Source organism: Helianthus annuus, chromosome 13 (assembly GCF_002127325.2).
Source record: "Helianthus annuus cultivar XRQ/B chromosome 13, HanXRQr2.0-SUNRISE, whole genome shotgun sequence".
Taxonomy (NCBI): Eukaryota; Viridiplantae; Streptophyta; class Magnoliopsida; order Asterales; family Asteraceae; genus Helianthus; species Helianthus annuus.
This window is the reverse complement of record NC_035445.2, coordinates 110145223-110158089: the sequence shown is the minus strand read 5'-3', so window position 1 is coordinate 110158089 and position 12867 is coordinate 110145223.

The window sequence follows — 12867 nt, the reverse complement described above, 5'->3', positions numbered from 1 at the left end:
AATTTATGTAAGCATCCTTGTATTATGCCTTAGTGTTTGGCATGAGAAAAATCCATTCGTCGCGCCATTTGGATCGTTTTTCGCGCTTATGCGCATTCCGTCGTAATTAACCGAACATCGCGATCGTACGGCCAAACGAACCAACATCCGACATATTTTTGAGCATGTTTCATGTCCACAATGTTTAGGCATCATTTTAGGGCCTTAAAGTTGGCTTTACGGGCCTTAGAAGTGTTGGAAATGGCTTAAACATGCAACAGGGACCAAAACTGCCATTTCTGAAAGTATGTGCAGATCAGACATGCCCAGGCGGCCCGCCTGAGTTTTGTCTAATCCTGATGCGGGCCGCATGGCCCCTACAGTTGCAGAAACTTTGTTTTCTTGCAAAACTTGGCCTTTCAAACACTCCAAAGGGCAATGCCCTTTCACAATCTGTAGAGTTAGGGTCAATTTGAGCCACCACAACTTTGCGACAAGTGTACGCATAAGATCGTGGCACGATATTCAAGAAATAATCCTAACGGCTTTACTTTTCCTATAAATACCACCCCCCCTTTTGGTTAAAATCTCACAAAATCTGATCTAAAGCTCTAAGTTGAGGCCTTTGCTTCATACCTGAGCTCCTGGATCGAGATTAGCTTTCGGGGACCCTTCGTAAGTGTTCTTTCGTTCTTTATTCGCTTTTCGAGTCCGAAAGTCAACGTTTTGTTTGACTTTCCGCGTTGACCAGCTTATGGTCAACACGAAGTTCATTGGAACTTCATAACGTGAGCGTGATCACGATGGTTATAGTCCATGGTGACTATACCTACTGATTACCACGTTATCTAGGCTCAGTGACGAGTCGTAGTTTCGGTCAAAATGCGCATTCTTCCGTATTTTGTAACCAAACTACTCGTAAGCATCAAAGCCGTTTGTTTTGATGCAAAACCTGTTTTCTAAACTTAGTTAAGCACGTTCCAACGTGCTTAGCTCGTCACTTTTAGTAGAGTGCTTATATAGGGTCGTAAGGTAAGCGATCTAAACCATCGCTTATACTTTCGAACCCGACCCATTTGGTAGATCATTAGGATCCGACCAAACACATTAGGTGACCGTAGCTGTAACCTTCCGAGGTTATACCTTGTGGTCACGATGTTAGGCGTTCCAAACGCGTTATACGCGAACGACGCGTTAAGGTAGCATAAGCTACCTAAACGGGTCGTAATGGGTCGCAAGCACTTAGGTTAGGTTTCATTTTAGTATGTAGGCTTTGTTAGACCATATTACACGAGTCTCCATACTCGTTTGGTTTACGAACCCGCATACTATCCGATCCTTCCGATTTTGGTCCGGTATATTAACATAGCTACCTATTAGGTGCCGTTTGATATTCCGTGATCTCTAGCATTGTTTGGTTATTATACAAGAACTTCAAAGCAATCTCAGGTGAGTACATTGAACCCCATCTTTTACTGTTTTCCAAACTGCTTTGGGGTGAAACACATGTGCCTACTTGTTACTTTCGTGCTTTCCTGTTTCCACATCATATACTTGCTATGTTCATTAGTACATTTATAGTACATGATTTCAATACATTTTATGCTATGTATGCCCATTGTGTGCATACTTAGTACATCACTTTACAATATATTTTATGCTATGTATGCCCATTGTGTGCATACTTAGTACATCACTTTACAATACATTTCATGCTACGTACGCCCATTGTGTGCATACTTAGTACATTGTTTCACATTACATTTCATGCTATTTATGCCCATTGTGTGCATACTTAGTACATCACTTTACAATACATTCCGTGCTACGTACGCCCATTGGGTGCATACGTAGTACATTATTCTACATTGCATTTCTGTTGCATATGCTCATCCAGCATATGAACACATTATACTACATTTTGAACCGTTGTAACCATTTGACTATGTGAACCGTCTAAACCCTTTTGATTATATGAACCGTTCGTAACCATTGAACCATGTGAACCAGTTGTATCTGTTGACATGATTTACATTTGACAATAGACATTTGACTATACATGAACATTTCTACAATTGTTAAACACTTCATTTTGATGGTTTGGTTTGAGGAAGTGATCTAAGTAACGAGGCATGTGTAATATGATACTAGCATGGTGGATACGCCGCTGGTACTTCCTATATATAAGTGTTTGTATGGTATTACATATCGTAGTGTTACTTGAATCATTTCAATTTGAGACATATAACATTTTATACAAATAACACACTTTTTACAAGACAATGATTTACAAACAACATATCTTATACAAACTCAGTTTACATGGTTATTCATTTAACCTTACATTATTCCCTTATTTATACATATCATTTGATCTTACCGTTTTTTCAAATGATCTACAAGACAAAGCAAAATACAAGGTTCACGACTAAACATTTTCTCAAACACAAGTCATGAATTCCGTTTTCACAAAACCAATGTATCTCACAGGCATTTTTATGCTGACGTACCTATTTTCACATGTGTTTTCAGGAGATGATGCATAGGACTTATCAAGACATATCTAGGCGGACCTGTGCCTTAGTGACTTAAAACGAGACAAGAACTAGTTAATTTATGTTATGTATTCTTTGGTTCTTGTTTAAAGCAATGTAAACTTTCATGTTCGATTAATAAAACGAAACTTCATTTACCATGGATTTGAAACAATTGATTCTGTTACAACACTCCCTGACGTTTCCGCCACGTTTTGTATGTTCCACATGGTCGGGGTGTGACAGAAAAGTTGGTATCAGAGCCAATGGTTATAGGGAATTAGGTTATTAGAAATGCTTTGACCTAGTCTATAACCTTCCTAGGACCCTAACGCGAGTTTACTTGCGTTTAGTCATAAAACAATACCGTCACCTATCCTTTGGCGACGACCACAACAAGAACATAAATTTCAAAACCGCTTTGAAAACTAATCATCTGTTCTAGGATGATTGATTACTAGGTTTTGAACCCTCTGTTATAAGGTTTTGAACCCCTTTGAACTTTCAAAACTCTCGTCAAAGTTTTGGGTCCGAAATAGTGTGAACACGTGCAAGCTGGAAGAGTGAATGCCTGTACCCTGGGTTTTCTGTCTAAGGCTAGAGTGTTCGTACAAATCCACATAATCGGACCAGTCACTCTTACCTGGGAACTCTTGGGGTGAGTGTCCACTTATAGGCGAGCCTGTCTTCGCGATACACTATGAGGATCTATTTGCTTTGACTCAGCCTTGGTGTTGTTTGTTTGCTTCGTGGTTCAAACAAATGACCATCAACCATGATTATGGTCGGTAATTGTAACATCCTATTCTTACCCAATGCCATTTCATTTGTTTTCTTTCTTGTTTCTCTTTTAGAATGCCTCCTCGACGCGAAAACCAGATAGCAACTGCCGAGCTGGCAGAGATCATTGCGCAGCAAGTGGCTGCTCAATTCCCAAACCTCTTTGCTCAATGGAACCAAGCCAACAACAACAATAATGCCCCCTGCAACTTCAAGATGTTCAACTCGGCTAAGCCATCAAAGTTTTCTGGGTCTCAAGGAGTGACTGCACTTCTTCAATGGTTCGAGAGCATTGAGAATACTTTCCGCCACGTGCAGTGTCCTGACAATCGCAAGGTCGAGTTTTCTTCGAGTGTGTTCCAGAAGAGGGCCCTTACATGGTGGAATGGTGTGATGAGAGATAGGGGTGCCGATGTGGCACTGGCTCAAACATGGCAAGAGCTTCGAGCTCTGATGATGAAGGAATTCTGTCCTCGTCATGAGATCAGGGCCTTGGAAACAAAGTTCGACGATCTTAAGCAAATTAGCGGTGAGCATCGAGCCTACATGGATCGTTATGAGGAGTTAAGTTTGTTATGCCCGGATATGGTTACACCTTTGGATAAGGCAATCGAAAAGTACATTGATGGCCTCCCTGACTCCATACAAGACATTGTGACTGGTAGCAACCCTACTACAGTTAGACAGGCCATTGAGCTATCTGCAACCTTGACTGAATCAAAGATCAGGAAAGGTAAACTTTTCCGGAAAGGTGACAAGAAACCGGTCGGGGAATCGAACCACATCGTGGAATCAAAGACCATGGATGAATAGACTGAATCCTCTAAGAAGTCAAAGAAGCGAAAGGCTTCTCAGAACTTTGCCGTGGTCGCTCACAATGGTCAAGCCGTCCCCAACCAACCAGCTCAACCCCCTGCTAGAAAACCATACAATGGAACTGCACCCTTGTGCAACCAATGTAGCCTCCATCATCACGCCAATGTACAGTGCCGCAAATGCCAAATCTATGGACTTATAGGCCATACAGCAAGAGTCTGCCCAGCTGCAGCGGCGCCAAACCAAGCTGGCAACAATCCTGCTCAAGGTCGTTTTCTACCAGGCTCTTGTTTCAACTGTGGCGAGATGGGTCATTTCCGAAGAAATTGCCCAAAGCTTGCTAATGCAAATCCAGCACAGGGATGAGCATCTGACTGACTAGAAGACAACATCGTTTGGAAATAATCACGTCTTATGTATTATTTTCTTTTGTTGTCAAAGTCCAAGAAATAGTTGTTATCGTTGTTTATAAATAAATCTTTTATTTACATTGCAATGTATTGCTGTGGTTGCATGTATAAACGACATATCCCTTACAATACCGACAATCAAGAAACCGTATTCCTTGAAGAACAAACTACCCCCAAAATTCTCCCATTCTATAATCTTTTGCGTCTTCCACGAAATTCCTAAGTACCCGTTTATTCTAAGGAAACGAAGTACAAGGCGCATGTTACAACACAAGACGAATACCCAAAGTACCACTATAAATCCTTAATAGGGTACCTAAGGATTTCCCGTAAGTCCTTAATTGTTGTATACCTTAATTCAAAGGTGGTGATTCCTTGTAAACAAAAATCAAATTTTGGGAGAACTTCCTATCTTCTTAGATAGATCCCAGTGGACATTGTAGCCCGTCGACTGGTTTCCATATCCGTATTCAATCAATAACAAGTTAATAACAAATTATAATCAAGTTAAACAATTATGTGACTTTGTGCTTATGTGTTCCCTTATGTGTTGTTGTGTGATCCAAATTATGTTATCCAAATCCTCATAGAATCCTACATCCTTGTACAAGAGATTCATCGTAGGATACCAGAAGGTATTACTTAAAATCCTTAATGGACTTCTACGTTACAGTTAAGTCCCTTGGATTATAAAGTACTACTTCATAATTAGACCCCTTGAGTGGTCTAGTTAAACAAATTGATCCAAAAATCTGGTTAGGGATATCATGTGATGATATAGCTGAAAGAACTCCTTGGTGGCCTAACTAAGAAGATCCCCTGTCGATCTAATTAAAAAGGACCCGATGGAAGTCTAGTCACCCTCATCACAAGTTTGATACCCTTCCCCAAAACATTACAAAACAAACTGTGCGGACTGTGCAAGGGATTACGTAATTATGGATGCATACATAATTATGGAATTTAGTGCACAGAAATCACAGCAAGTTCTGTCATGTGTCTAGAGTTAACCCTATTCATTTCCAACTCTGATGAAGCAACCGTTGAAAATGACTCCGTTAGTTCATTTTCGTTTCTGACGATTTATCCGTTGGGGAAATGAATATCCGTTGTGTAATCCTTCATTTCCAACTCTGATGAAGCAACCGTTGAAAATGACTCCGTTAGTTCATTTTCGTTTCTGACGATTTATCCGTTGGGGAAAATGAATATCCGTTGTGTAATCCTTCATTTCCAACTCTGATGAAGCAACCGTTGAAAATGACTCCGTTAGTTCATTTTCGTTTCTGACGATTTATCCATTGGGGAAAATGAATATCTGTTGTGTAATCCTTCATTTCCATCTCTGATGAAGCAACCGTTGAAAATGACTCCGTTGGTTCATTTTCGTTTCTGACGATTTATCCGTTGGGGAAAATGAATATCCGTTGTGTATTCCTTCATTTCCAACTCTGATGAAGCAACCGTTGAAAATGACTCCGTTAGTTCATTTTCGTTTCTAACGATTTATCCGTTGGGGAAAATGAATATCCGTTGTGTAATCCTTCATTTCCAACTCTGATGAAGCAACCGTTGAAGATGACTCCGTTAGCTCATTTTCGTTTCTGACGATTTATCCGTTGAGGAAATCAATATCCGTTGTGTAATCCTTCATTTCCAACTCTGATGAAGCAACCGTTGAAGATGACTCCGTTAGCTCATTTTCGTTTCTGACGATTTATCCGTTGAGGAAATCAATATCCGTTGTGTAACCCTTCATTTCCAACTCTGATGAAGCAACCGTTGAAGATGACTCCGTTAGCTCATTTTCGTTTCTGACGATTTATCCGTTGAGGAAATCAATATCCGTTGTGTAATCCTTCACTTCCATTTCTGATGAAGCAACCATTGAAAATGACTCCGTCTGTTCATTTTTCGTTTCTGAAGATTTGACCATTGAGGAGATGAACATCCGTTTGCTTATTCCGTCATTTCCATTTCTGAAGAATACTAGTTGAGGAAAATGACTCCGTCTGTTCATTTTCGTTTCTGAGGAATGACCATTAAGGAAATGACAGGATATTGCCTTGCATATCGCTGGTGGGTATTTGGCAAAGTCACAAATAGACTCCTACGAATAAATTTCGGGACGAAATTTCCTAAAGTAGGGGAGACTGTGACACCTGTGTCACCACGACCGTCAAACAAATACCAAGCCGATGAAATATTGTATTTCATACTTGGGATCTTGTATAAATATGTGTATCTTTTGCACATATCAATCTTTGTTCAATTTCAAACTCTACAATGCTTTCTGGAGAATTATACGCAAACTGGTGCGTAAACGTACTCAGTTTAATGCGAAAAATACTCCGGAACACCATCATATACTTAACATATCTTAAATAACCATTACATAACTTAGAAACAAGTTTTGAAGGCTTTGGTATGGCAAAAAACAAGTTAATTCGCTTACAGGGACTAAACTTGACAAACTGCGAAAGTATGTCAATTTGAACTGTAACGAACATTCCGGAACATGTCCATAAGTTAAACATACCATAAATATCCTTTACATAGCTTAGAAATAGGCTTTTAGGGGTTTGGTATGCTAAAATAAACTTTTGGATCATTCAGGGACTAAAAGTGTCAAAAAGTGCACAAGTTTGCACTTTCGCGCATAACTTACGTTCTGAATACATTCGGACATCCAAAAATTTATGTAAGCATCCTTATATTATACCTTAGTGTTTGGCATGAGAAAAATCGATTCGTCGCGCCATTTGGATCGTTTTTCGCGCTTATGCGCATTCCGTCGTAATTAACCGAACATCGCGATCGTACGGCCAAACGAACCAACATCCGACATATTTTTGAGCATGTTTCATGTCCACAATGTTTAGGCATCATTTTAGGGCCTTAAAGTTGGCTTTACGGGCCTTAGAAGTGTCGGAAATGGCTTAAACATGCAACAGGGACCAAAACTGCCATTTCTGAAAGTATGTGCAGATCAGACATGCCCAGGCGGCCCGCCTGACTTTTGTCTAATCCTGATGCGGGCCGCATGGCCCCTACAGTTGCAGAAACTTTGTTTTCTTGCAAAACTTGGCCTTTCAAACACTCCAAAGGGCAATGCCCTTTCACAATCTGTAGAGTTAGGGTCAATTTGAGCCACCACAACTTCGCGACAAGTGTACGCATAAGATCGTGGCACGATATTCAAGAAACGATCCTAACGGCTTTACTTTTCCTATAAATACCCCCCCCTTTGGTTAAAATCTCACAAAATCTGATCTAAAGCTCTAAGTTGAGGCCTTTGCTTCATACCTGAGCTCCTGGATCGAGATTAGCTTTCGGGGACCCTTTGTAAGTGTTCTTTCGTTCTTTATTCGCTTTTCAAGTCCGAAAGTCAATGTTTTGTTTGACTTTCCGCGTTGACCAGCTTATGGTCAACACGAAGTTCATTGGAACTTCATAACGTGAGCGTGATCACGATGGTTATAGTCCATGGTGACTATTCCTACTGATTACCACGTTATCTAGGCTCAGTGACGAGTCGTAGTTTCGGCCAAAATGCGCATTTTTGCGTATTTTGTAACCAAACTACTCGTAAGCATCAAAGCCGTTTGTTTTGATCCCAAACCTGTTTTCTAAACTTAGGTAAGCACGTTCCAACGTGCTTAGCTCGTCACTTTTAGTATAGTGCTTATATAGGGTCGTAAGGTAAGCGATCTAAACCATCGCTTATACTTTCAAACCCGACCCATTTGGTCGATCATTAGGATCCGACCAAACACATTAGGTGACCGTAGCTGTAACCTTCTGAGGTTATACCTTGTGGTCACGATGTTAGGCGTTCCAAACGCGTTATACGCGAACGACGCGTTCGTAATGGGTCGCAAGAACTTAGGTTAGGTTTCATTTTAGTATGTAGGCTTTGTTAGACCATATTACACCAGTCTCCATACTCGTTTGGTTTACGAACCCGCATACTATCCGATCCTTCCGATTTTCGTCCGGTATATTAACATAGCTACCTATTAGGTGCCGTTTGATATTCCGTGATCTCTAGCATTGTTTGGTTATTATACAAGAACTTCAAAGTAATCTCAGGTGAGTACATTGAACCCCATCTTTTACTGTTTTCCAAACTGTTTTGGGGTGAAACACATGTGCCTACTTGTTACTTTCGTGCTTTCCTGTTTCCACATCATATACTTGCTATGTTCATTAGTACATTTATAGTACATGATTTCAATACATTTTATGCTATGTATGCCCATTGTGTGCATACTTAGTACATCCCTTTACAATACATTTTATGCTATGTATGCCCATTGTGTGCATACTTAGTACATCACTTTACAATACATTTCATGCTATGTACGCCCATTGTGTGCATACTTAGTACATCACTTTACAATACATCTCATGCTACGTACGCCCATTGTGTGCATACTTAGTACATTGTTTCACATTACATTTCATGCTATTTATGCCCATTGTGTGCATACTTAGTACATCAGTTTACAATACATTCCATGCTACGTACGCCCATTGGGTGCATACGTAGTACATTATTCTACATTGCATTTCTGTTGCATATGCTCATCCAGCATATGAACACATTATACTACAATTTGAACCGTTGTAACCATTTGACTATGTGAACCGTCTAAACCCTTTTGATTATATGAACTGTTCGTAACAATTGAACCGTGTGAACCAGTTGTATCTGTTGACATGATTTACATTTGACAATAGACATTTGACTATACATGAACATTTCTACAATTGTTAAACACTTCATTTTGATGGTTTGGTTTGAGCAAGTGATCTAAGTAACGAAGCATGTGTAATATGATACAAGCATGGTGGATACGCCGCTGGTACTTCCTATATATAAGTGTTTGTATGGTATTACATATCGTAGCGTTACTTGAATCATTTCAATTTGAGACATATAACATTACAAATAACACACTTTTCACAAGACATTGATTTACAAACAACATATCTTATACAAACTCAGTTTACATGGTTATTCATTTAACCTTACATTATTACCTTATTTATACATATCATTTGATCTTACCATTTTTTCAAATGATCTACAAGACAAAGCAAAATACAAGGTTCATGACTAAACATTTTCTCAAACATAAGTCATGAATTCCGTTTTCACAAAACCAATGTATCTCACAGGCATTTTTATGCTGACGTACCTATTTTCACATGTGTTTTCAGGAGATGATGCATAGGACTTATCAAGACATATCTAGGCGGACCTGTGCCTTAGTGACTTAAAACGAAACAAGAACTAGTTAATTTATGTTATGTATTCTTTGGTTCTAGTTTAAAGCAATGTAAACTTTCATGTTCGATTAATAAAACAAAACTTCATTTACCATGGATTTGAAACAATTGATTCTGTTACAACACTCCCGACGTTTCCGCCACGTTTTGTATGTTCCACGTGGTCGGGGTGTGACACGCATGGCGCAAAACTTTTTATAACTTGGGATAATTATTTGTATATAATACTTGTAAAAGAATTACATGTTTCTTATACGTTCAGTAGCCCGGCCTATATACCGGGTTAAAGATTAATAGACACACCACAGGTATAATGCCCACAAGGTTGATTCCTCTAAGTGGATTACCAGTTTTTACATAGGCACAGTCAAGTGTACGCCTACACCCCGTGCTTAGGTCGTGGCCATTTCATGAATGATGTCAAGGATATCCGGGACATGGTCATTAACCCCCCCCAAAGGTTTTAAGCAAACAAAACAATTTAAACGGGTCATATCAAATAAATTAACCTTCATACGATTAAAAATTTAATGCCCGGCCAAGCGGTATTTTTATATATCGTACCCCAAGCCCGTATAGGGAAAATAAGTTAAAAGTATTTACCTGAGCTAAATATAAATTCAATCCCAGCCGTATATCAATTCAGCAAGTACAGATAGCTTTTATTGGGCTCCTAAATCTGGAACGAAGGTTTTTAATAACCTATTAGATTCCTAACGGTCTTAATTAAGGCTATGCTTAGACTGGTTAGTTTTAAAGGAGGATAAGGTTCAAAACGCATGATTAAGCGAGAACCGGATTAGAATGTGGTTTAGACCCGACAAGCTTGTATACTTGTGTAATTAGGGTAAACTAAACACATTCTGGATTTTGAGATAAAAATGATAAGGTTTGACCCGTTTCGGCTAATTTATGCAAACTAGTTACATAAGCCGATCCGAACGCGAAAAGTGCGTAACGGGTAACCAAAAGAGTCATGAACTGGTTTCCTAAGTTAATATGCCTTAAATATGTTGTGATATATGTGGGATACCTTTCGTTATGCCCAAAATGAATTTAAACTCAAACTATGCCCTGTAGGGGCATTTTGGTCATTTTAAAGTTTATAAAAGAGTTTAATTTTAAATCTGAGTTTCAAGTCTGATATAATCAGTAAAAATACTTACTTTGATAGTTTATATCAGTAGGGTATTGCATATATATGAAATTTATTGATTATACCCGAACTATGCACCGAAGGGCATTTTGGTAATTTCACATAAGCATAAAAGGTCAAATTTAGAAATCTGAGTTTGAAACTTTTACCTACTGTTAAAATATAATAATTTACTTAAAAAATCAGTAGGTATTAAGTTTTATATATTTAAAATGGTTTTAATACATACTATGCGTTTAAAACGCGTAAAAAGGCGATTCTAAGTGATTTTTGGGTTTTATAAGAACAGCTGATATTTTTATTATTCCAAAAAGCTTAAAATACTTTATCTATCATATAAAATCAGTAGCAAAAGGTTTGGTTTCAAAATATTTCGTAAAACTCATTTTATAGGCCAAAAGGGCAAAACCGACAATTACCGATTTAAGCTATAACCCTATGTTATGCTTAGCCTAAAAATAAATAAAAATCTTTAAAAATCTCAAAATATTATTTTATATCAGTAGGTAAAAAGTTTGGTATAAAAATATGGGTTTAAATAGGCTATATGCTAATTATGCTGTTTAATTAATAAAAAGCTTCCTAATTACGCTATTGAGCATAACTCCTAATCTAGACCTCAAACTGATGTGAAAATCTAGGAACATGTTTATATATCAGTAATAAAGGTTTATGTTCTTTCACATTTTTAAAAATATTATTTTAAGGTCAAAAGGGCATAACGGTCACTATTTAGGCATATAACGGAAACATGCAATGAATAGGATAACTAAGGATCCAAGTTGTATAACCTCAGAGGGTTACACTAACCTATAATCTGGTCCTAAAGGAATCCTAAGACATACCTAAACTAAGCTAAATCGGGTCAGAACTGAAAGTCAAAGCAAAAGTCAACTTTTGCGACTTTCGGTTCCGAACCGAGCCTATGCTTAGAATTTTCGGGTTGAATCATGCTTAGGCATGTTCAACTAATATTTACCAAGTTATTAAAGTGAGAAAACTGATTTTATGACTTTTATACTAATAGTTACGAATTTTATTTAAAACTGACCCGTTTGACTTTTATTTGACCCGACAATTTAACTAAGTAAACGTGGTAATTAAGAGGTGCCCTTTTGAGGGTTTAATACCTACCTAATTACGGTCACGTAGCCATGTTTGTTGCGAACAATGGCTCAAACATTTGAAAGTCAAAGCGTTTATCGAAAATGCTTGACTTTTCGGTTAAAACGCTAAATAAAAGAACTAAGCACGAAGGAACACTTACAAAGGGTCCAAAGGACAGAAGGAGGTTCTCCAGAAGCTCAAGATCCTCCAAGAATCAGAGAACAAGATCAGAATGGAAAAGGTGCAAGATGAAATGAAGTGGGGGAAGGGTATTTATAGGTTTTTGAGGACCGTTAGGATCGTTCCTCGATAACCATGCTTAAATCTAGACCGTACACATCATGCCCACTAAACTGGGCAATCTATGGGTGCCCACAAGTGCCCCTAGTTTGATATTTGTGAGTGAGGAAACCAGAAATGAAGAAAACCAGCAACAAAACAGCTTTCTGCAGCTGTATAGACCCACACGGCCCGCGTAGGTGATCCAGGCAGCTTACGTGGCCCGCCTACAAGTCCAAACCAGCAAATAAGTTTCCTGAATTTACAGAATCAGTCCCTGTGAGCGTATAAGGTCATTTCAGGCACGTATAAGGCCCGTTAATCCATCTCCAAGGCTCTACAATGATGCCCAAACTTAGGGAACAAGAAACATGCTCAAAAACATGTCGGATGTCGGTTTGTTTGGTCGTACGGTCACATTGTTCGTCTAATTACGACGAAACACGAACGGACGCGAAAAACAATCCAAATTACGCGACGAATGGAATTTTATCATGCCACAAACTAAAAT